The 25,089-nt window shown below is 42.6% G+C and overlaps 1 long non-coding RNA gene across 2 annotated transcripts in view; it reads left to right on the forward strand.

The window, feature by feature from the left end:
• LOC140725705 (uncharacterized) overlaps positions 1 to 15,838 on the forward strand; it is a 50,359-nt gene extending 34,521 nt beyond the window's left edge. For both annotated transcript variants that reach the window (XR_012098424.1, XR_012098423.1), the window contains exon 3: positions 15,146 to 15,838. This is a non-coding gene — a long non-coding RNA (uncharacterized lncRNA). The remainder of the gene's footprint in view (positions 1 to 15,145) is intronic.
• The last annotated feature ends 9,251 nt before the right edge of the window (positions 15,839 to 25,089 follow it).

A 25,089-nucleotide genomic window follows, 5' to 3' on the forward strand; every position in this document is an offset into this window, starting at 1 on the left:
TTCAGCACATCCTTTCTAAGATAAGGGGCCTAAAATTGCTCACAATACTACAGGTGCTTTATAAAGTCTCAACTTTACATCCTTGCTTTTATATTCTAGTCCTCTTGAAATGAATACTAACTTCACATTTGCCTTCCTCACCACAGACTCAACCTACAAATTAACCTTTAGGAAATCCTGCACAAGAACTTTGCACTTCAGTTTTGTATTTTTGCTCCATTTAGAAAATAATCAACCCTTTCATTTCTTCTCCCAAAGTGCATGAATGTACACTTTGTGATATTGTATTCCATCTGTCATTTATTTGCCCATTCTCATAATCTGTCGAAGTCCCTCTGCAGCCTCTCTACTTCCTCAAAAGTACCTGTCCCTCCACCTATTTTCATACCCACTGCAAACTTTGCAACAAAGCCATCAATTCCGTCATCCAAATCATTAAATATAACATCAAAAGAATTGGTCCCAACACAGACCACTAGCAACCAACCCAAAAAGACTCGTTTTATTCCCACTCTTTGCCTCTTGCCAATCAGCCACTGTGTTATCCATGCTAGAATTTTTCCAGCAATACCATGGGCTCGTAGCTTGTCAAGCAGCCTCATGTGTGGCACCTTGTTAAAGGCCTTCTGAAAATCCAAGTACACAACATCAACTGATTCTCTTTTGTCTATCCTGTTTCTTATTTCTTCAAAGAATTCCCACAAATTTGTCAGGCAAGATTTTCCCCCGAGGTAACCATGGTGACTACTGCCTATTTTTTCATGTGTCTCCAAGTACCCTGAGACCTCACTCTTAATAATCAACTCCAACATCCCCCCCAACTATTGAGTTCAGACTAACAGGCCTTTAGTTTCCTTTCTTCTGCCTCTCTCCCTTCTTGAAGAGCGGAGTGACATTTGCAACTTTCCAGGCTTCCATAACAATTCCTGAATCTAGTGATTCTCAAAATATCATATTAATGCCTCCACGATCTCTTTAGCCACCTCTTTCAGAACCCTGGTGTGTACATCTGGTCCAGGTGACTTATCAACCTTCAGACCTTTCAGTTTCCCAAGAACCTTCTCTCTATTTATGGTAACTCCACACACTTCATGATACCTGACACCTGGAACTTCCATGATACTACTAGTATCTTCTACAGTATACATTGACGCAACGTATTCACCCGCCATTTGGTTGTCCCTCATTACTACCTCTCCAGCATCATTTTCTAGCAGTCCAATATCCTCTCTTGCCTCTCTTTTACACTTTATTTATCTGAAGAAACTTTTGGTATCCTCTTTAATATTATTAACTAGCTAACGTTCATATTCCATCTTTACCTTCTTCGTGACTTTTTTAGCTGCCTTCTTTTAGATTTTAAAAGCTTTGCACTGATTTTTGCTCTATTATATGCCCTCTCTTTGGCTTTTATGTTGGCTTTGACATCTTTTGTAAGCCACAAATGTGTCATCTTTCCTTTGGAATACCTCTTCCTCTTGGCGATGAGATTGCTTCCAGAAATTCAAGCCATTGCTGCTCTGCCGTCATCCCTGCCAGTGTTCTTTTCTAATCGATTCTGGCCAGTGTTTTGCTCATGCCTCTGTAAATCCCTTTATTTCACCATAATACAGACACATCTGACCTTAGCTTCTCCTTCTCAAATTTCAGGGTGAATTCGATCATATTATGATCACTCTCCCCCAAGAGCTCTCTAATCAATTCTGGTTTGTTACACAACACCCAATCCAGAACAGCTGATCCACTTGTGGGTTCAGTCGTGAGCTATTCTAAAAAGCCAGCTCATAGGCACTCTTAAAAATACCCCTCCTGGAGATATTGGTCTGATCCTTCTGATCAAGATGGCACCTGTGTACAATGCTCCTTTGGTCGACCTCTTCTGGATAGATCATGAAAACATATATTTCACTTCTTTTGTGTCTCTTACATGTGTTTTTCATCTTGAATGTGATTCTAGACCTGTTGGAACCTCTGATTTGTAGTTTGGAGATGGTTTGGGTGTTTCTGCGCTCTGTAGTCTCTGAGGGGATTCCTGGAGGCCGAGGCACCATCCAGGAACATAGAAACATGGAAAAGCCTACAGCACAACACCGGCCCTTCAGCCCACAAAGCTGTGCTGAACATCTCCTTACCTCAGAAATTACCTAGGGAACCTAGTGGGAAGAAGGCTGTGAGCTGATGTTTGATTCCATTTTGTCAATTAAAGCTTCCATCGTTCACCGATTAAAGTGATGAGGAAGATTCAAATGCCACTTGCCTGCCTTTTATTGCTGGGGGATCTCTCTGCTATGGAAAGAGGTGACTGTCTTTTTATTGCTGGTGAATTCACTCTGGTACGAAGAGGGAGAAGGTTGCCCAGGTTTTCTGCATTTTGGATGTGGACTTGGACTGTGGACTTTTTTCAGTCTGTGCTTTTTGATTGGTCTTTCTTGGTTTTTTTTTTGTGTGTGGGTTAGTGGGATTGGGGTCAAAGTCCCTGCTCTGTTTTTCTTCATTTTTTGTCCAGGGTGGAGGAATCTTGGGATTGGTAATCGTGCTGCTGTTCTTTCTTGATTTTGTGGCTATCTGGAGAAGAAGAATTTCAGAGTTGTATACTTTGATGTTGAAGTCCTTCATGGCTATGGTAACATTGCCCTTTTAGCATGCCTTTTGTACCTCTTGTTGTAATTTGTAGGCCATGTCCTTAAATTATGTTCGGGCATCTGTATACAACTTCTAACAGGATGTTTTTACTCATGCAGTTCCTCAGTTCTATCCACAATGATTCAATATCTTCTGACACCATGTCACTTCTTTCTAATGATTTGATTTCATTTTTTATCAACCGTGGGACACCGTCCCCTTTGCCTTCCTGCCTGTCCTTTCAATACACTGTATATCCTTGGACATTAAGCTCCCAGTTGTAAACTTCTTTCAGCCATGATTCAGTAATGCCTATAGCATCATAACTGCCAATCTACAACTGTGCTGCAGGTTCATCTACCTTATTCCGTATGCTGTCCTCTGTCAAATATAATACCTCCGTGCGTGTATTCACCCTTTTTGATTTTGTCTGCCTTTTACTTTGGAATTCATCCTGCTGACTACAATTTTGCCCTATCAACACCCTCTCCTCACTACACATTGCCTCTGCTTGTAAACCTGCTACGTTATCTTCAGCACTATTATCTGTCCTTCCTACGTTACCTCTTGCATTGAAATATACACAGCTCAGGACACTAGTCGCACCATGCTCAGCCTTTGGATTCCTGACTTTGTCTGAGGTCTTACCAACCTTCTCTATTACTGTTCTGGCACTCTGGTTCCTATCCCTCTGCAACTCTAGATTAAACCCCACCGTGCAGCATTAACAAACCTGCCCACTAGGATATTAGTTCCCTTCCAGTTCAGATACAGATCCCACCTTCCTTGGAAGAGAGTCCAATGATCCCAAAATCTTATGCCCTCCCTCCTACACCAGCTCCATATTAAACTGTATAATCTTCCTAGTTCTGGCCTCACTAGCACGTGGCATGGGTAGCAATCCTGAGATCACAACCCTGGATGTCCTGCCCTTTAACTTAGCATGCATCTCCCTGAAATCCCTATGCAGAACTCCGTCATGCATCCTACCCATGTCATTGGTACCTACATGGACCACGACTTTAGGCTGTTCACCCTCCACCTTAAGAATGCTGAGGATTCAGTCTGAGATATCCCAGACCCTGGCACCCGGGAGGCAACACACCATCTGGGAATCTCGTTCTTGCTCATAGAACCTCCTGTCCGTTCCCTAACTAATGAATCCTCTATCACCACAGCAGGCTCTTCTCCCCTCTTCCCTTCTGAAACATAGAGACAGCCTCAGTGCCAGAGACCTGACTACTGTGACTTTCCTATATTAGGTCATCCCCACCGACAGTATCTGAAGTGATATACCCGGTGTCGAGGAGGAAGGTCACAGGGGAGCTCTGCACTGGCTCCTTAACCCCTTCCCCATTCCTGACTGTCACGCTGTCTCCTTTGTCCTGCACCTTGGGTGTAACTACCTCTCTACATGTCCTATCTGGCACCCCCTCAGCCTCCTGAGTGATCTGGAGTTCATCCAGTTCCCGCTCCAACTCCTTTCCATGGTCTGTAGAAGCTGCAGCTGGATGCACTTCTTGCTGATGCAGTCGTCAGAGACACTGGAGGTCTCCCTGCTTTCCCACATCCCGCCAGGAGTATTCAACCATCCTGCCTGGCATCTCTACTATCCTAGCTGAGCAGATATAAAGAAGGGAAGAAAAAATAAACTTAACTTAGAGCTTTTCTTTTCTTTATCTTCTTTGACTGAAGCCTCTCTTCGCTGAAGCCTCGAAGAGCTAAAGCCTCAAGATCACCACTCTGACTCTGTCCACTCAGATGATGGCCACTGCGTTTGCTCTAGCATTCCTTTAATTTGTTCTTACTAATCAATCCCAAACACGGACTGGCCATTGGTGAAAGCACTTTTTAGCTGTAGCGACTCTCTGCTGCCTTTTGTATTCAGGAATAGGAGGGATGTCAGAGTTAGTTTCTTTACACAGAGCGTGGTGGATGCATGGAGCACGCTGTTAGGGCTGGTGATAAAGGCACATACTTTTGGGACATTTAAAAGACTCGTAAGGGGGGATTTGATAGAAATATATAAAATTATGAAGGTTATAGATAAAGTAAGTGCAATCAGGCTTTTTGCACTGAGGTTGTGTGAGAATAGAACTAGAGGAGAGGTTGTGGGTTAAGGGTGAGAAGTGAAATGTTTACGGGGAACTTTTTCACTCAGAGGGTGGTGAGAGTGTGGAATGAGCTGCCATTGTAAGTGGTGGATTCGGAGATTGATTTCAACATTAAGAGAAATTTGGATAGGTACATAGAAGGGAGGGGTATGGAGGGCTATGGCCCAGGTGCAGGTCAATAGGAGTTGGCAAGTTTATAGGCAACATGGACTAAAGGGCCTGCTTCTGAGCTATAGGATATCTCTCTTTAACTCTAGATAGAGTGGACAACCAGCACCCTTTTCCCAGAGTGGAAATTGTTCAGACGAGAGGACATATTTTTAAGGTGACTGGAGGACTGGAGGGATGTCAGAGATAGTTTGTTTACACAGAGAGTGGTGGATGCATGTAACACGCTGCCAGGGGTGGTGGTAGATACACAGATTTTTGGGACATTTAAAAGACTAAATAGGCACACGAATATAAGAATAATAAAGAGCTGTGTGAGAGGGAAGCATTAGATTGACCTTGGAGTAGGCTAATTTCGACCGCAGGGTCTGTACTGTGCATCAGGCACCACCTCGGTACTGCTCTGTGTTTTATGTTCTGTCTCCATGTAGACCAGTGGACGTGCATGGTATTAATCCCATCTTCTAACATTTGGCCCTCAATGTCTTGGCACTGCAAGTATTTGTCTAAACACTTCTTAAATGCTGCCAGTGAGTCTTGTTTCTTTCACTCTTTCAGATACTTGCCACTAACTAGATGAAAAAGGTCCCTCAAAATTCCTTTAAATCTCTCATTCCTTACCTTAAATCTGCATCCTCTAGTTTTATCTACTATTCCTTTGTTACGGGAAATGGGTTCCTGCAATTTACCTGATCTATTCCCCTCATATTTTTAGATACCACTATCATGCCCCTTGCAACATTGTCTACTCTAGGGAAATCAGACCTTACCTCTCCAATCTCTTCTAATGACTTGCATGCTCCATCTTGGTCAACATCCTGGTGAATCTCCTTTGCACCTGTTCCAAATTTATGTCTAAGTATGTTTAGTCAGACATTTTGGCTGGACCCCTGCCTCATCCCCTCCCATACGTGGTCTCATCCACACGTTATGCTGTTTATGCATAACCTCACACAGGGACTGATGGTCAGCCTTTATAACCAATGGTTTGAAATATCAATGAGTTCAAGTTGAGCCACTGCATGCAGTGCTGGAGGATTGCATGCCAATCTCGGTCAGCACCTTAGAACGGATACCTTGAGTTCAGTAAAGTGGAATCCAGATTCACCCAAGAGTTATCAGGTCTCCAGGGATTAAATTATGATGTCAGCTGTGGATAAGACATTTGAGCAGGTACGTGGAGAAGAAGATTTAGAGAAGTATGGGGCAAGTGCAGGAAAAAGGGAGCAGCTTTTGTATCTTCCACCTGATGGGAGAGGGGAGAAAACATACTCCCACCTCTCCTCTCCTATTTGCAGAAGATGCAAAAACTTGAAAGCACATAACTCAAGGCTCAAGGACAGCTTCTGTCCACTGTTATCAAAATCTTACACAATAAGATAGATTCTTGGCCTCACAATCTACCTTATTATGATCTTGCATGTGGCCATTTACCTGCAATTTTTTGGTAGATTTGCACTCTATTGTTATTGTTTTACCTTATACTGTCAGAACTGCACATGTAGGCTCCTCTCAGTCTCCACCCAGGTAACAGCAGTTACTTGCCACTTGTTTCCAACTCATCACCTTCAACCTATTTAAACCCAGCTCTTATCTACAATCTTTGATCACTCATTTGAACCAGCCAGCCTCAACCAGTTTCTCCTTGTCATCAGTTACCTTTTTACCTGTGAGTTTAGTATCGGTTCTCTCACGTTTTGTGGCTCCTCATGGCTTGTTATTTTATAGTTGATTATTAAGGTTATCGTTCAATGCTAGATTGTCTCCACTGCTCTGCTTTTGGATCAAGCCTCCTGTACATTTTCTGGCATACACTAGGTCAATGCACTGTGTGATGCTTTAATCTGTATGAACAGTGTGCAAGACAATCTTTTCACTGTATCTTGGTATCTTGGTACAGGTGCCAATAATAAACCAATGCCAATCCTTGTTTAGGGGGCAAATGTACCCAGAGATACCGGCCACGTGACAGATGCACTGCCACCTGGCTGGTCGGAGGACACACCACATGCCAATCAACATTTGGTCCCTCCCAACTAATCAATGCACACCTAAATTATTGGTCACCTTAATTGGATTAACTCGCCCAGCCACATGCTTTAAAAGGTGAGACTTGCCCTTGGCTAGCCCTCTCTTACAGACCACCACATTGGAGGTAAGTGCATTGATTTATGCTTGGGAAGGTCTATCGTTTGTCCTGGTAAGGGAGCCGCAGCCATCCAAGGTCAAGGGGGATAGCTGTTGTAGTGCTTTTCCCTTGTTCTTTGTTTGTGTAACCGTACCCTGTCCCCACACCCCTTCCTGTGTATTGTAGTTGCTTGTGTTGACCCGACTTCCCCCTGTAAATAAATTCCTTATTATTAAAACTGTGTGTGTCCAGGCCTTTACTGTTGAGACTCAAAGAACCAGTTATTTTCCATCACAACAGCAATGCACACAGAATACTGGAGGAACTTAGCAACACAGACAGCATGTCAAGAAGGGCCAAAGTACCCACTTCTATGCTGTAAGTCTCTGTGACTATGTGGCTCCAGTTGGGAGCATACTTGGCACTCAGCGAGATGCTTCCAGGTTTTCCAGAGACCGAAGAGCGAAATCTGACTCATAATACAGAGTAATATGGAAGGAATGTTGCATGTCAGACGTGCTTGCCTGGGGAGTCATGTTGAATGCACTGTTTAGATACAAACTTGAAAGTTAGTCATTCTGTAGTTGACTTGGGTACTTCTTCTATTCTTGTAAATGTAACTATCGTAAACATGTTAATAATATCATGTTAATTATATAGACCACCATAAAGTATTGAGCTGAGCTAGCACTGCCTGCACAACAGAAACCAAATGTGTTATCAAAATCACACACATTCAGACCAAACGGATAGATTTGGGCTGAGGTCATGTTACTAAGCTCTGTTCTGTTGCAGCAATAGGCTCTATTTTACACTTAGATCCAGAGTAGATTTCTAGGCAACTGTCCTTTGAGTTGGTCATGTGAGGCCCTGTTTGTTTTCTCAGGCTGTTGTAAGAGATCGCAAGGCTCTATTTTTAAGTAGATCAGTGGGAATAAATAGTTTCCTCTTTGGTGGTCAGGCCAATGTTCAACCCACAGTCAACACTTGGGAACAGAGTTTCTGTTGATTATGGCTAATTGCTGTTGTTTGTGGGGACTTGCTGTTATTGGATAGTTTCCACGTTACCAACATTATGGCAGTGACTTCTGTATGTTACTCTCTGCCAGATGCTTGGGTGTGTTTTGTGGTTGTGAAAAGTACTATATAAGGAGTGAATGCCTAATCCTTACGTGGAGTATGCAATCATGTAATCAAAACATAAAAAGTGAGTAGGGTCTGTTGGGATTTTCTGCAGAGCTTGAGCTCATTTGGGTCAGTTCCCTGTGGAAGAGGGATGCACCAGATTTTAAAAGTGAATGGATTTTCTGCGGAGCTTGAGATAATTTGGGTTATTAAGAACTAGGCAAGGGCCAGCAAAAAGAAGTTAGATTTACATTCATAAGATATACGAGCAGAATTAGGCCATTTGGCCCAACGAGTTTGCTCCACAATTTCATCATGGCTGATTGCACCACAGACTCTCCCATCATAGGAAACATCCTCTCCACATCCAATCTATCAAGGCCTTACACCATCTGATAGGTTTCAATGAAGCCACCCCTCATTCTTCTGAATTCAAATGAATATTGGCCCAGAGCCATCAACCATTCTTCATATGACAAGCCATTCAAACCTGGAACCATTTTCGTGAACCTCCTTTGAACCCTCTCCAGTTTCAGCACATCCCTTCTAAAATAAGGGACCCAAACCGGCTCACAGTACTCCAAGTGAGGCCTCACCAGTGCCTTATAAAGTTTCAACAGTACATCCTTGCTTTTGTATTCCATTCCCCATTAAATGAATGCTAACATTGCATTTGCCCTCCTCAAAACAGAGAAGGTGATTCCTGTACAAATAGATAGCACCTGAACAGAGGGGTGGGGGGAAGGAGGAGCAAAATTATTGTAGAAAGGTTATCTAGTGCTGCTTCACAGGGGTAAACAAGGGTTACTAGGGGATGAGAACCAGAGTGCCAGGGCACATAGTGAATGGTTGTGGGCAAAGTAGATGTTAAGCTTACATACAAAGACAGGAACCAAAAGGTTGAGCTTGGTGGGACTCGTGTTCTGAGTTGCGTCCATTTCAATGCCAGGAGCATTGCAGGTAAGGCAGATGTGCTTGGAGCATAGATGAGCACATGTAATTATGATATTGTTGCTATTGCTGAGACTTGGTTGTAGAAGGGGCAGAACTTGTGAATGCAAGCAGGGTTTTTCCACTGAGGCTAGGGGAGAAAAAAAACCAGAGGTCATGCGTTAAGGGTGAAGGGGGAAAAGTTTAAAGGGAACATTAGGGGAGGCTTCTTCACACAGAGAGTGGTGGGAGTGTGGAATGAGTTGCCAGATGAAGTGGTAAATGCGGGCTCACTTTTAACATTTAAGAAAAACTTGGACAGGTACATGGATGAGAGGTGTATGGAGGGATATGGCCCAGGTGCAGGTCAGTGGGACTAGGCAGAAAAATGGCTTGGCACAGCCAAGAAGGGCCAAAAGGCCTGTTTCTGTGCTGTAATGTTCTATGGTTCTATGATTCTAACTAGCAGTGTCTTGTTGTTTGAGGCATGAGGGAGCAGGAGGGATTAAGGGAGGAGGGGTGGAGTTACTCATCAGAAAAATTGCAATGCTCAGACAGGACAGACTGGATGGAACTGAGGAATAAGACAGAGATGACTACATTAATGGGATTATGTCAGACACCCTCCCAATAGCCACCACGATTTAGAGGAGCGAATTTGTAGAGACATAGCAGACAGTTAAAAGAAAGATAAGATCATAATAGTAGATATTAAATTTCCACATTTTGACTGAGACTCTCGTACTATTAAAGGACTGGATGGGATAATGTTTGTCAAATGCATTCAGGGAAGTTTCCTCAATCAAGTGGCAGCATTGGTAATCAGCGGCAGAAGGGGAGGACACGGAGGAGAGATTGTCTACTGAGTCAGTGTGGGTGGAAATTGAAACATAAAGTGAGAATTCACTCTATTGGGAACATTCTATAGGCACCCAATTGCAACAAGGATACTGTGGTGCATATCAGTAGGCAGATTTTAGAAAGAAGCAAAAATGGAGTTGTTGTCATGGGTGACTTCAACTTCTTTAATATTGATTGACACCACGAACAAGAGAAAATCTACAGATGTTGTAAATCAATACAACACACACAAAATACTGGAGGAACTCTGCAGGCCAGGCAGCATCTATGGAAAAGAGTAGAGACCACATTTCGGACCGAAACCCTTTGGCAGGACTGGACTGATGCCTATCCTGAAGAAGTTTAAATCTTCTCTTCGACATGAATTCAGTGAAACCTTCTCTCACTGCTCCCCCTCTGTAATCTCTTCGTCCACGTGCTCACTTAGTCCCGCTACCACAGCCATGTATTTTTTTGGGAACATGTCTTCACACTAGCTTGTACCACATTGTTTCCAGATTTGTTAGTCCAGTCCTGCTGAAGGGACTCGGCCTGAAACATCAACTGTATTCTTTTCCATAGATGCTGCCTGGCCTGCTGAGTTCCTCCAGCATTTTGTGCATCAGTGCAAAGTGTTTAGATGGGGCAGAATTTGTAAGGTGTGTCCAGGAAGGATTCCTGAAACAATATGTGGGCAAGCTGATCAGAGGTAAGTTCCTACTGGATCTAGTACCAGGTAATCAACAGGTGAAAATCTTGATAGGTGAAAATTTATCAAAAACAAAATTCCCTGACCTTTACCATAGCCTTGGACAGGGATAGTAGTAGATGGTATGGGCAAGTATTTCATAAACATGAGAAATTCTGCAGATGATGGAAATCTTGACCAACATACATACAAAATGCTGGAGGAACATAGCAAATCAGACAACATCTATGGAGGGCAATAAACAGTCGACATTTCATGATATGTCCCTTCATCAGGACTGGAAATGAAGGGGACAGAAGCCAGAATGTGGAGGGAGGGGAAGGAATAAAAACTGGCAGGTGATAGGTCAAACCAGGATAGTGGAAAGTGGCTGGATGGAAGAGAGCGAGATGAAGTAAGGGTCTATCTCTTGTTACGTTCCCCGTAACTGGGTGACTTACCAGCAAAGATAGAGAGGTCCGCTGAAGTCTGATGCTACTATTTTCAAACGTTTTTATTTATAAAGGGGCACAAACGTATGGTTAATACAAAACATTCAGATCATATACGTCGTCAATACTCAATTTAAAGCACAGGTATAGTAATAATCAATCAGAAATAAGCTCTATCGTTGTCTAGGGGATAATACTGAGTCCAATGGAAATATAAAAGTCACTCATAAATCTGCAGGCTTTTCCGTTTGGGAACCGCTGGCATTTCACGTGTTGGAGAGAGGGATTGGTGAGAGAAAGGAACACTTGCCCGTTGTCTTTGCGAAGCAAATCCCTGTTGTTAGTTAAAAACAGTTTTTCCTTTGGTTTCAGCCACAGACTCCCGATCCGGAATCTAACGCACGTGGCTTCCTTCAAAATGGCTTCCCGCTCCGACGGGAAGCGCTATCGTGTCTTCTTAGTGTGTCTCCTTGGTGCGTCCGAGGGGCCGCCTCGGCAGCCCACCTTTTATCGGGACTTGCAGGGTTGTAGCTGTCAATCAGGGTGGGGTGAGGCAATCTCTCCTCATCTCCCAGCCCACGTTGCCCTGAGGGTTTGCACGTAACCCAGTCCCCATTCCACAAAGGTGTCTCCAAGAGACAATGGCCATTTCCATGGCTTTTGTCTGGCTGAGAGGCCAGACCACATTCCAAAACCTGGAGGCCTCTCCCTCACTCTCCTGAGTCCAATTCAGCACGTCGCTCTCTCTCTTGGGTCATTGACCCCCCCTTTCACTAGGCTCTTGTGATTCTCACAAAGGAGGGGGCTGGGGTCATAACACTATCTATTAGATCTTTCTTCTTCAGCCCTTTACTTCCTCCACTCTTTAATGAGTGAGAGGGATCTTTGCCAAATGTGAGAGCGTATAACAGGCTAATGTCCTGGAAAATGTTGAAGTTAAGAAAGAGGATGTGTTGGAACTTTTGGAAAAATATTAATGCGAACATAAAGGATATACTGCAGGTTACTCCAGGAAATGATTGCTACACCTTATGCAATGATATTTGTGTCCTCACTGTTGACAGGAGTAGTATCAGAAGATGGGAGGGAGGCAAAGAGGCAAATGTAATTCCTTTGTTCAAGCAAAGTAATAGAGATTATCCTGGGAATTATAGATCAGTGAGTCTTATGTAGATGGTGCCATGATCTTGAAGGCAAGGTACGAGGTACAATGCCATTATCTTATGTGGATGGTGTCAATGGTGGACAAACTATTGGAGAAGTTTCTTAGAGGCTGGATTTGCAAATATTTGGAAAAGCATAATTCTGATTAGGGTGAGTCAGAATAGCTTTGTGAAGGGCAAGTCATACCTCATAAGCTTGATTGACTTTTTCCAGGAAGTGACAAAACAAATTGATGAAGGTAGAGGCGTATATGAATTTTAGGAAGGCATTTGATAAAGTTCTCTATGTTAGGCTCATTCAGATTGTCAAGAGTCATGGGATTCAGGGAAACTTGGCTGCATGAATTTAGAATTGGCTTGCCCAAAGAATGCAGATGGTGGTAGCAGATGGAGTGTATTCTGCCTAGTGATCCGTGACCAGTGGTACTCTCCAGGAATCTGTTTTGGGATCCCTACTCTTTGTGATTTTTAGAAATGACTTAGATGAGGAATTGGAAGGGTGGATTAGTAAATTAGCAGATGATCCAGAAGTTGGTAATGTCGAGAGTGTAGAATGTCATTGTAGGTTACAACAGGACATTGATAGGATGCAGAGCTGGGCTGTGAAGTGGCAGGTGAAGTTCAATCTGGAAAAGTGAGAAGTGATTCACTTTGGAAGATCAAACTTGAAGGCAAGGTTTGAGGTACAATAGCATGATTCTTAGCAGTGTGGTGGAAATGAGGGATCTTGGGGTCCACATCTATAGATCCCTCAAAGTTGCTGCAGAAGTTGATAGGGTGGTTATGATGGTGTGGTGTGCTGGCCGTCATTATTCAAGGCAATGTTGTTGCACTATAAAAAAAACAGTTAGACCACACTTGGAGTATTGTGTTCAGATCTAGGTTCCTCATTATAGAAAGGATCTGGAAGATTTAGAGAGGGTGGATAGGAAATTTACTCAGGATGCTGCCTGGATTAGGGGACATCTCTTACGAGGAAAAGTTAAACAAGCTAGTGCTTTTCTATTGATGATTTTCTATTTCAAGATGATAAGAGACATAGATAAAATGGACAGCCAAGGCCTTCTCCCCAGGGTGGCAATGGCTAATGCCAGAGTGGTATTCTTTCAGGAAGAGTGGTGGAAAGTTTCGAAAAGACATCAGAGGTGGGTCTTCACACTGTTACAAACCCCGTAACTGGGTCACTTACCAGCAAAGATGGAGATGTCCGTTGAAGTCTGATGATACTATTTTTAACAGTATTTATTAGTAAAAATACACAAAAATAATATCAATGTAAATATACAGATAATATACGTCATCAATACTAAATCTAAAAGTGCAGGTATAATAATAATCAATAAGAAATAAGCTCTATCGTCTAGGGGATAATGTATTGTCCGATGGAAATATAAAGTTCACTCAGTTCATGCAGGCTGCAGCCTTTGGGGACTGCTGGGTTGCAATGGTTGGAGAGAGAGAGAGAGAAATTTGGAGAAAAACTTGCCGACTTTCCTTTTTATGATTTCGATCTGTCAGGAGTCTTGTTGTTGTGGCCATTCACTTGTGGCCTCTCCTTTAGCTAAACCGTTCTTCCGTGATGAGCCTGCCACCCTGGCAAGGGAGGACGCACACGAGCCCCCACAAGCTGTCGCTATTAAATGCTGTCACAGGATCGCTAGCGTTTCTCCTGGTGCATCTAAAGGGGTTGTTCCCCAGACCCTCTTTTATCCTTACTCACGGGGTCTCAGATGTCAATCAGGTTGGGATGATGCAATCCCTCAACCAGACCACTCTGGTTGTCCCCTGAGGGGTTTCAATGAATAGTACAGTACTCAATACACAATTCCGTCTCCAAGAGACAATGGCCGTTATCAGTGGTTCCGTTTCGCTGAGGTCAGGACACATTCCAAACCTTGTGTATTCTGGACGTCTCTCTCTCATTTCCTGGGTCCCAGACCCGAATTAATAGCGATCTTGCGATTCTCAAAAAGGAGGGGGCGACTTTGTACCCTTCGGCCCCTCAGAGTTGCGTCACATTCATAACAACACAAAGAATGATAAGTACATTTGGGGTGTATGGGGTGTCCAGGGAATGGTAGCACCTCCAGTGAGGGGGCTCGCCGGACACTCAACTCTCACCTGCAGCTCCAAGTAACAGTTTGCATGTGACGGCAGCCACACTCCGGTACATCGCTTCAATGGATGAGGGTAGCCAGCAGACTCATACCTTGGTGAGATAGGATCACGCCTATGCGAGGTCAGCTCGGGCAGACAGGGTGGAAGACATCCACAGTAAGATCCCTCGGCCAGGAAGGCAGTTCTGCAACACTCCGTGGAGAGCGATGGGTATGACAAGACACAGAAGATGTCATGTTCATCCACTGCAACCAAGAAAAAGCCCAGTTTGTGACACTGGACCCAGACGCTGAGGTCAAGAGAGTGGAACTGACCCGGTGCAATTGGTTTTCCGCTTTAAAAACTCTCCTGTACAGTACACGACAGACCATCACCATACATAGGTAAGTGCCTGGAGTGCACTGGGGGGGGGGGGGGGATTGTTGAGGCTGACTTAAGAGACTCTTAGATAGGCACATGACTAAAAGTAAAAGGGAGGCCATGTGGGAGGGAAGGGTTAGCTTCATTCTGATTAGGTTAGAATGTCAGCACAACATCATGGGCTGAGAAGTCTGTACTGTGCCTTACTGTTCTCTTTTCTATGTTCTTTTAGGGGAGAGGTTGTGAATAACTTTACACAATGAGACAGTAAAATTTGAACACACTCTGCAATATTACAGCCAATTAACATGATTTATAAATTTAATATCCTCTCATTATCATATTCATTCCTGCAGCAGCTTATGGTGGCTGGCAAAGGATATTTGGGATTGTGCTTTGCTAGAAAATTATTATGATGGTCATCTTTTTTTTTACAGTACTGGAGATTACTGACATGAAAGTTACCAGTTTAGGAAGCGGATGACCCAAAGGACCAACATACATTAACGGTGATGTTAATTTACAACAGTTGCACTCATCGTGAGGTTACAGACACGTTTCATTCAATCACGTGTCCAAGAAAGTGAAGTCGCCATATGAATGTCATGATGATTGGCATCTTTCACTCTGAACTAGCTGCTAGGTGTGGGAGGGAAAGACAGGCCCTTTGGCCCTCAATGCTGTTGCAGAACTTTTAGCATACTCCAAGATCAATCTAACCCTTCCTCCCATATAGCCCTTACTTTTAATTCAGAGTATGTGGACCGAGCTCAGCACATTATGGAAACCAGCCCTCCAACTCCTCTGTGAACTCTGGTAATACTTCTTACTGCCTCAGTAAAGTAGCCAGCATAATCAAACACCCCATTCACCCCAGATATTCACTCTGCTTACTTCCGTTGGGGTGAAGATATGGAAGCCTGAGAGCATGAACCACCACACTAAAGGCCAAACTCTACCCCACTGTCATAAGACTAGTGAATGGTAATCGAGTTCACTAAGATGGACTCATGACCTCACAATCTATCTCGTTATGATTTTGCACTTTCCCTGTGGCTATTACACTTTATTCTGCAATGTTATTGTGTTACCTGTTCTATTTCAATGTACTCTGTAATGATTTGATCTGTATGAACAGTATGCAAGACAAGCTATTCACTGTGGCAATGTGGCAATAATAAACCAATTCCAATTCAAGATGCAGATTCTCAGATCTCTTTCTACTGAATTGTCTTGTGGTCTCATTTTACTTAAATCCTAAGTTTTTGTTTCATGTTTGCTTCCAACGTGGTTAATCTTGCCTTCTTCCACATTATATGGCATATGGCAACTTCTTGACCATACTTTTATCTGTTCTGTATCCCTCTGTAGGTTCTTTGTGTTATCCTCACAACTTTATAATCCACCTATTTTTGTATCCGATTTGGCTGTCATACATTTTCTTTCTTTGTCGAAGTCACTCATATAGACTGTAAACAGTTAAGGCCTCAGTAATGGTTTTTGTGGTACCCCACAAGTTGCTAATTGCCAATTTGAAAATGACCATTTATCCCATTTTCAGATTGAGGGCTGATCCATATCCATGATAATGTATTATAGTAACCTTTTATGAGGTACCTTATCCAATGCCTTCTGCAAACTGAAATGCACCATATGTAGTTCTCATTTATTCAGCTTGTTTGTTGTATCCTGGAAATTCCTTCCAAAAGCATTGTGAGAGTACCTTCACCTGGAAGGACTGGACAAGTTCAAGAGATGGATCATCAACAAAGGCAGGCAGGAAAAGACAGACAAATAAATTAATGAGAGGAACAGTTCAAAAGAGTGGTGTTTACTGTTCTTTGCACTATTTTTGGAATGCTGTATAGAGAAGATCTTGTGTATTAATCTACACCAGTGTTTCCCAACCTTTTCTTTTTAGCCCAATGCTCCCCTAAACCACCTTCATACTTGCCAACACCCTTCTTAGGTACAATATACTTTCTGGTGCCCCCAAAGTGTAAAACCATGTCTACCATATGCTAACATGAGAAAAATAATTCTACCTTAATTTTTTATTTGTCTTTAAACCTAGCTTACATAGTACCTGTGCTCTGTACAGCAGTTTTGAAATCAATGTGATCCTTGAGCTTGATGGTGTTTAGCACGAGTTGAAATATCTGGTTCAAGTTGGGACAGTGAAAGCCTTAAGTCCCCATGCATAACAATGTCCTAGTAGTTTCTGTTTCTGTAAGTATGTGGTTCACTGCCCTGAAGCCTCTTTCAACAAGGTAGGAGGATGGAAATGCAATGAAGAGCAGTTTGGCTCATCTCCAAAGACCAGGAAACTTCATCTGACAGTGTAGCCACACACCATAACAGCTGACATTTTAAGCATCTTTGCTTCATCATTCTGACTTTTGATCATTTCTTCCTGTTCTTCCTCCTTTCAAAGAAACAGGTTAATTACCCGCTATGGAATTTCCAAATTGATCAAATCCTTGATATGATTCTGAAAATCCTTCTGCAGTGACTGCAGGTGTAAGCAGTACTCTTGCAAATCACCGTCTGTGAAAGGGAATACCCTACTTTCCATGTAGGGAAACTGAGAACATTTTTTTTTCATAAATTTCTAATTTTCCAATAAAAGTGGACACTGCACAATCACAATCACGTAAATTGTCATAATCCCCAAAGATGGTTCTTGACCTCACATATGAAGCCAAGGTCTATTTGAACACCTCAAAAGGAATCCTTGGGGTCAGCAGGTTCACTCATTGGCTCTATTTCACAGTTTGGTTCTGGCCAGCACTGTATTGCCGCGCGACTTGTTTTCTGTAGAACCGTAGAGAAAGTTGAGAGGGTGTACTTGACTTACCAGCTGTTAAATTGCATGAACTTGTTCCATGATACGAGTCAAGGGGAACAGTTAGGCACCCTGGTTGCTAATTTATTCATCCCCAATAATATCTGTTTGGTTGGCAAGGTTGGATGAGATTGCCAAGTTTCAGATGCATTGTGATGATGTGTGCTCGCTGCCTGCAGAGCTACGTTTGTTCCTGTGGTTCAGTGCCTGCTCTATTAATGGTCGGTAAGGTCTTGACCTCAAGTTGGTGTGCCACCCCCCAAGAATCTTGAACACCCATTGATGACTTTTATTGATTTTTTTTTCATTGATGTCCCACACAGGAGATTAGTGTGCAAACTTAAAGCACACGGTATTGGGGGTATGGTATTGATGTGGATAGAGAATTGGTTGGCAGACAGGAAGCAAAGAGTGGGAGTAAACGGGACCTTTTCAGAATGGCAGGCAGTGACTAGTGGGGTACCGCAAGGCTCAGTGCTGGGGCCCCAGTTGTTTACAATATATCTTAATGATTTAGACGAGGGAATTAAATGTAGCATCTCCAAGTTTGCGCATGACACGAAGCTGGGCGGCGGTGTTAGCTGTGAGGAGGATGCTAAGAGGATGCAGGGTGACTTGGATAGGTTAGGTGAGTGGGCAAATTCATGGCAGATGCAATTTAATGTGGATAAATGTGAGGTTATCCACTTTGGTTGCAAGAACAGGAAAACAGATTATTATCTGAATGGTGGCCGATTAGGAAAAGGGGAGATGCAACGAGACCTGGGTGTCATTGTACACCAGTCATTGAAGGCGGGCATGCAGGTACAGCAGGTGGTGAAAAAGGCAAATGGGATGTTGGCATTCATAGCAAAACAATTTGAGTACAGGAGCAGGGAGGTTCTACTGCAGTTGTACAAGGCCTTGGTGAGACCGCACCTAGAATATTGTGTGCAGTTTTGGTCCCCTAATCTGAGGTAAGTCATTCTTGCCATAGAGGGAGTACAGAGAAGGTTCACCAGATTGATTCCTGGGATGGCAGGACTTTCATATGAAGAAAGACTGGATCGACTAGGCTTATACTCACTGGAATTTAGAAGATTGAGGGGGGATCTTATTGAAACGTATAAAATTCTAAAGGGATTGAACAGGCTAGATGCAGGAAGATTGTTTCTGATGTTGGGGGAGTCCAGAATGAGGGGTCACAGTTTAAGGATAAAGGGGAAGCCTTTTAGGACCGAGATGAGGAAAAACTTCTTCACACAGAGAGTAGTGAATCTGTGGAATTCTCTGCCACAGGGAACAGTTGAGGCCAGTTCATTGTCTATATTTAAGAGGAAGTTAGATATGGCCCTTGTGGCTAAAGGGATCGGGGGTATGGAGAGAAAGCAGGTACAGGGTTCTGAGTTGGATGATCAGCCATGATCATACTGAATGGCGGTGCAGGCTCGAAGGGCCGAATAGCCTACTCCTGCACCTATTTTCTGTGTTTCTATGTTTCCTTTAACGACTCCTTAGGACATGTAACCGTCCCCTTGGGAATCACTATTCTACACTAAAGCTTGGTGTCTTGGTTACAACAGTTAAATTAATATCTGCTGATAATTAGTATATACCTCCTGTACCTAATAAAGTGGCCAAACAATGTGTATTCATGACTTTCTGCTGTTGTAGCCCATCCACTTCAAGGTTTGATATGTAGTGCATTCAGAGATGCTCTTCTATAACACCTGGTTATTTGAATTACCTGAGTCATTCTCCTCTGACCTCACTCATTAACTAGACACTTTCACCCATAGAGCTGCCTCTCACTGGATTTACTTTTGTTTTTCACAGCATTCTCTGTGAACTCTAGAGACTGTTGTGTGTGAAAATCCCAGGAGATCAGCAGTTTCTGAGATACTCAAATTACCCTGTCTTTCACCAATAATCATTCCATGGTCAAAGTCACTGAGATCCCATTTTCCTCCCATTCTGATGTTTGGTCCAAACAACAGCTGAACCTCTTGACCATGTCCGCATGCTTTTTCTGGATTGAGTTGCTGCCACATGATTGACTGATTAGATACTTGCATTAACGGGCAGGTGTACCTAATAAAATGGCCACTGAGTGTAATTTTGGTACAAATATCATTCAGTAGCTGACCTATGTTACATATTATTTTGAAAATACTATCCCTGTGATGCTGTGAAAATACACTGCAAAGTATGTCTGAAATGAGAAAAACTGAAGAGTCTGTGGGGAATTTTAAAACTCAACACCAAGACATTCAGACTCATTCTAATTCTATTGACTTCAATGGAAATGAGAGATAAGTAGCTTCAGTAATGGCTGAGCAACACACATAGAATGCTGGAGGATGTAGCAGGTCAGGCAGCATCTATGGAGAGCAATAAGTTGTCAACATTTTGGGCTGAAACCCTTCATCAAGAGCTCGGCAAGTCCACATCTGACATGTGGAGCATGTTTAAAGACTAACTGAACAGAGTACAGAACAGGGATATTCCAGTCAGAAGGAAGGGCAAGGATGACCGGATAAGAGAACCTTGGATGTTGCGGGAGGTGATGAAATTAGTCAAGAAGAAAAAGGAAAAGTATGTAAAATTTAGGAAGCTGGAATCAAGCAGAACCCTTGAAGATTATAAAGGAACCAGAGAAGAACTCAAGAAGGGAATTGGGAAAGCCAGGAGGGGCCATGAAAAGTCATTGGTAAGTAGAATTAAAGAGAATCCCAAGGCATTCTGTACATACGTCAGGAGCAAGAGGATAACTAGGGAGAGGGTGGGATCACTCGAGGATAAAGGGAGGGACATTTGCTTGGATACAAAGGATGTGGATGAGGTCATTAATGAGTACTTTACATCAGTATTTACCAAGGAGAAGGACATAGAGAATAAGGAGATCAGTGTGGAATATATTGATATGCTAGGGCATTTCAGGCTAAAGGAGGAGGTAGTATTGTATCTCTTAAAGAGCATTCATGTGGTTAAGTCCTCAGGGCTTGATGGGATATACCCCAGGTTATTGAGAGAGGCAAATGAAGAGATTTCTGGGGCCTTGACAAATATTTGTGTCAACCCTAGCCACAGATGAGGTCCTGGAAGACTGGTGAGTAGATAATTTTGTGCCATTATTCAAGAAGGGAACAAGGGTTAATACTGGAAACTATAGATCGGTGAGCTTTACATCAGTGGTTGGGAAATTATCAGAGAGAATTCCTATGGATAAGATTTATGAGCATTTGGAAAACCATGACTTAATTAGGGAGATGCAGCATGGAATTGTGTGGGGCAAGCTACTAACTTGATTGACTTTTTTGACAGAGTGATGAAAGAGATTGATGAAGGCAGGGCAGTGGATGTTGTCTACATGGATTTTAGTAAGGTATTTGACAAAGATCCTCATGGGAGGCTCATCCAGAAGATTAATGCAAGGTATCAATGGTGATTTGGCCTTTTGGATTAAGAACTGCCCATAGAATACAGAGGGTAGTGGTCGAATGGACTTATTCTAAATGGAAGTCTGTGATTAGTGGTATTCTGCAGGGGTCTGTATTGGGACCTCTCCCGTTTGTGATGTATATAAATGACCTGGTTGAAAATGTAGATGGGTGGGTTAGTAAGTTGTCAGATGATATGAAAATTGGTGGTGTTGAGAATAGCGTAGCTGACTGGCAAAGAATTGAGTGGGATAAGATCAGTTACAGACATGGGCAGGGTGATGGCAGATGAATGGCAAGACCCTTAACAGTGTTGATGAGAAGAGTGATCACGGGGATCCAACTCCCTGTCAATCTGTGTAGGGTGGTTAAGAAAGCATATGGCAAGCTTGCCTTTTTAAACCAAGGGCTTGAGTTCAAAAGTCAGGAAGTTATGCTGCAGCTTTATAAAACTCTCATTAGGCTGCATCTGGAGTATTGCACACAGTTCTGGTCATCCCATTACAGGAAATGTCAATGCTTTGGATCAGGTGCAGAGGGGGTTTACCAGGATACTGCCCGGATTAGAGAGCATGTGCTATACCGAGAGGTTGATCAAACTTGGGCTGTTTTTTTCTGGAGTGATAGAGGCTGAGGGGAGATCTGCTGGGGGTTTATAAGATTATGAGAGGGGTAGATACAGAAGACAGTCAGTATCTTTTACCCATGGTAGAAATGTCTCATACCAGAGGGCAAACATTTAAGGTGAGAGGAGGTAATATCAAAGGAGATGCGAAGGGCAAGTTCTTTGCACAGAGTGGTGGGTGCCTGATATGTGCTGCTTGGGGTGAAGGTAGAGGCAGATGCATTAAGGACATTTAAGAGATGTTTAGATAGGCACATGAAAGTGAGGAAAATGGAAGGATATTGACATTGTGAGGGCAGAGAGGGATAGTTTAGTTGGCCATTTGATTATTTGGTTTGGCACAACATTGTGGGCCAAAGGGCCTGTTTCTGTGCTATGCTGTTCTATGTTCTAAACCTACCAAATATTTAAAGGGCTATATAGAGTGGACGTGGAGGACACAGTCTCAGAATACAAGGACATCCCATTAGAACAGAGATGATGGGGAACTTCTTTAGCCAGAGGATGGTTAATCTGTGGAATTTATAGTGTTCGATATTGAGGGAGAGGGCAGAGCACACACCAAGAGGCCAGCAAAGGAATAACACTATTAACTACCACATTAATTTCCATACATGGTTGTGGAGGCCAAATCATTGGGTGTTGAATGGAAAAACCTACAAAAAGTAGTGGATAGCAACCAGTCCATCATAGGTAATTCCCTTCACACTATTGAGCATACTTACCAGGAGCATTGTTACAGGAAAGCAGCATCCATCATCAAGGACCCCCATCATGCAGACCATACTCACTCCTTACTGCTGCACCAGGAAGGAGATAACGGAGCCTCAGGTCCCATACCACCCAGTTCAGGAACAGTTAACCGTCAAGGTTTTGAACCAAAAGGGATAATTTCACTCAGCCCAACAATGAACTGATTTCACAACCTATGGACTCACTTTTATGAACTCTGCAACTAGTGTTCTTGATGGTTATTGCATCTTTATGTATTTCTCTTTGTGTGTTTGCACAGTTTGTTCTCTTTTGCACATTGGTTGTTTGTCTGTCTCTGTCACGTGTTGTTTTTTCATTGATTCTACTGTGTTTCTTTGTACTTACTGTGAACCTCACAAGAAATTGAATCTCAGCGTTATATATGAGGGGTGATTGATAAGTTTGTGGCCTAAGGTAGAAGGAGTCAACTTTAGAAAACCTAGCACATTTATTTTTCAACATAGTCCTCTCCTACATTTACACACTTAGTCCAGCGGTCGTAGAGCATACGGATCTTGGACCTCCAGAAAGTGTCCACAGATGGGTGATTGATAAGTATGTGGCCTAAGGTAGAAGGAGATGAGTTATACAGCTCTCGTTACATGCACCTGCAGGTAAACTGTTTGAGTGATTATGCAGAAAGTTTGAAGTTAATAACTCATCTCCTTCTACCTTAGGCCACAAACTTATCAATCACCCCTGATGAGTTATTAACTGATGAGTTATTAACTTCAAACTTTCTGCATAATCACTGAGTTGAACTGCATGTGCATGTAACGAGAGCTGTATAACTCATCTCCTTCTACCTTAGGCCATGAACTTATCAATCACCCATCTGTGGACATTTTCTGGAGGTCCAAGATCCGTATGCTCTACGACCGCTGGACTAAGTGTGTAAATGTAGGAGGGGACTATGTTGAAAAATAAATGTGCTCGGTTTTCTAAAAATGACTCCTTCTACCTTAGGCCACGAACGTATCAATCACCTCCTGTATGGTGGCATACACATACTTTGATAATAAATTTACTTTAAACTTTATATGTAAAGTGGAAGTTGATAGGTTCTTGAATAATAAGGGTGTCAAATGTTATGGAGAGAAGGAAGGAGAATGGGGCTGAGAGGGATAATAAATCAGTTATGGTGGAATAGCAGAGCAGGCTCCATGGGCTAAGTGTTCCTATGTATTATGATCTTCTGGAAGTGTGTACAACTGGCAATTAATAAAAGTTTGAACAGTAACTCAGTAAGAATATAAGCAGAATAGACACTGCCTTGCCTTTATGATCCTGCAAGTTTCCCCCGGGGCATGTATGATTAGCCCGGTGAGATGACAGTCACTGACCTACTTCTAGTGCTTTGCTGTGTGATCAGACACCGAAAGGAACACAAGGTCTCTCTGGAGTTTACTGACAATTGTTTAAAATGACACCTCTGCTGCTTTGGGTTGATGGTACTATTTCTTGTAGTGATCAAAAGAAAAATGTGATGACTAGAAGGCAGGATATATTGGATGGAAACAGCAACTCAGTGGCATCTAACTGTTACATTGCCATGAAATGCAGCCCAATATCCTCCACAGACCAGGTTAAATAAAAAGGCACTGAGACTCCCAGGTGCAAACTTCTCTCTTGAAAATAAAAACAAACTTGCAGATGCTGGGCATCTAAAAGAAAAACAAAAAAAATACTGTTAAAACTCAGCAGATAAGGCAGCATTGATGGAAAGCGAAATGAGATTAAAGTTTTACGTCAATGATCTTTCACTAGATTTTCACCTTGCCCCATCTCCGCGGGTAATGTCATGGCCTTGTAACCAGACCACTTATCCAAGAGCTTGGATTAATTGTCCAGACTAGGTGAATTTGAGATGGCAATTCCGTTCAGAATCTGGATACAGGCAAGCTGAGGTCAGGTTAAACCCAAACCAGTTCATTAACATCTTTTACCACAGGGAGAAAACCTAGACCTCTAGCTGCTGTCCTATTTGTGAACCCAGGTCCATACCATGGCAGCTGATCCTTAACATCAGCTTGCTTTTAGAAGTAGCTAGCAAGTCATTCGATTGGATCACGCAAACTATGGATTGGCAATAGATCTCCATAATGCCTGATTAATGCATATTAAAAAACCCTGCAATTGATAAAATGAGTGCATATAAAGATGAGATCTAAAACTTTGAAATTAAATTTAGTAATTGATGCTTTATCACAAGTTCTAATGATAATGTTCTCTCTTTAAGAGCTTTTCTCATCTGATCAGGCAATGTTGAAACCAAGGGTTCTTATCATTTAATGATGCATTTTCAAAAAGGCAAAGTAAAGCTTTTTAACATATTGCACAAACTTTCCAGTAAGCTCCAGACAGCACTAGTCAGTATGGGTTAAGGTTAATCCCCTACCCAAGTAAGGGATTAAGTTTTTACTCTTAAAATGGAAATTGACCCATTGGCTAATTTTTTCTCTGTGACCCTATGTCAGATTTGAATGGTTTCCCTGCGAGATGATGTGGGATACTTTAAGTGGACTATGCCGTGAACTACGGGGAAAATTAAATGGTTATCTTCTCCTGTCTGTACGGGTAAACCATTGACATGTTTACCCATAAAGGCTGAAGTCTACGGATCAGAAAATAATTCTTTGAAAGACAAATTGGATTAAGCTATTATGTGGGATCGGTAAGCATGTGGTGTTAGATGAATCTTTTGTAGATATCTTCAAAAATGAAAACCCTTTGGCTTAT

The sequence above is a fragment of the Hemitrygon akajei genome, chromosome 3 (genome assembly GCF_048418815.1).
Source record: "Hemitrygon akajei chromosome 3, sHemAka1.3, whole genome shotgun sequence".
NCBI lineage: Eukaryota > Metazoa > Chordata > Chondrichthyes > Myliobatiformes > Dasyatidae > Hemitrygon > Hemitrygon akajei.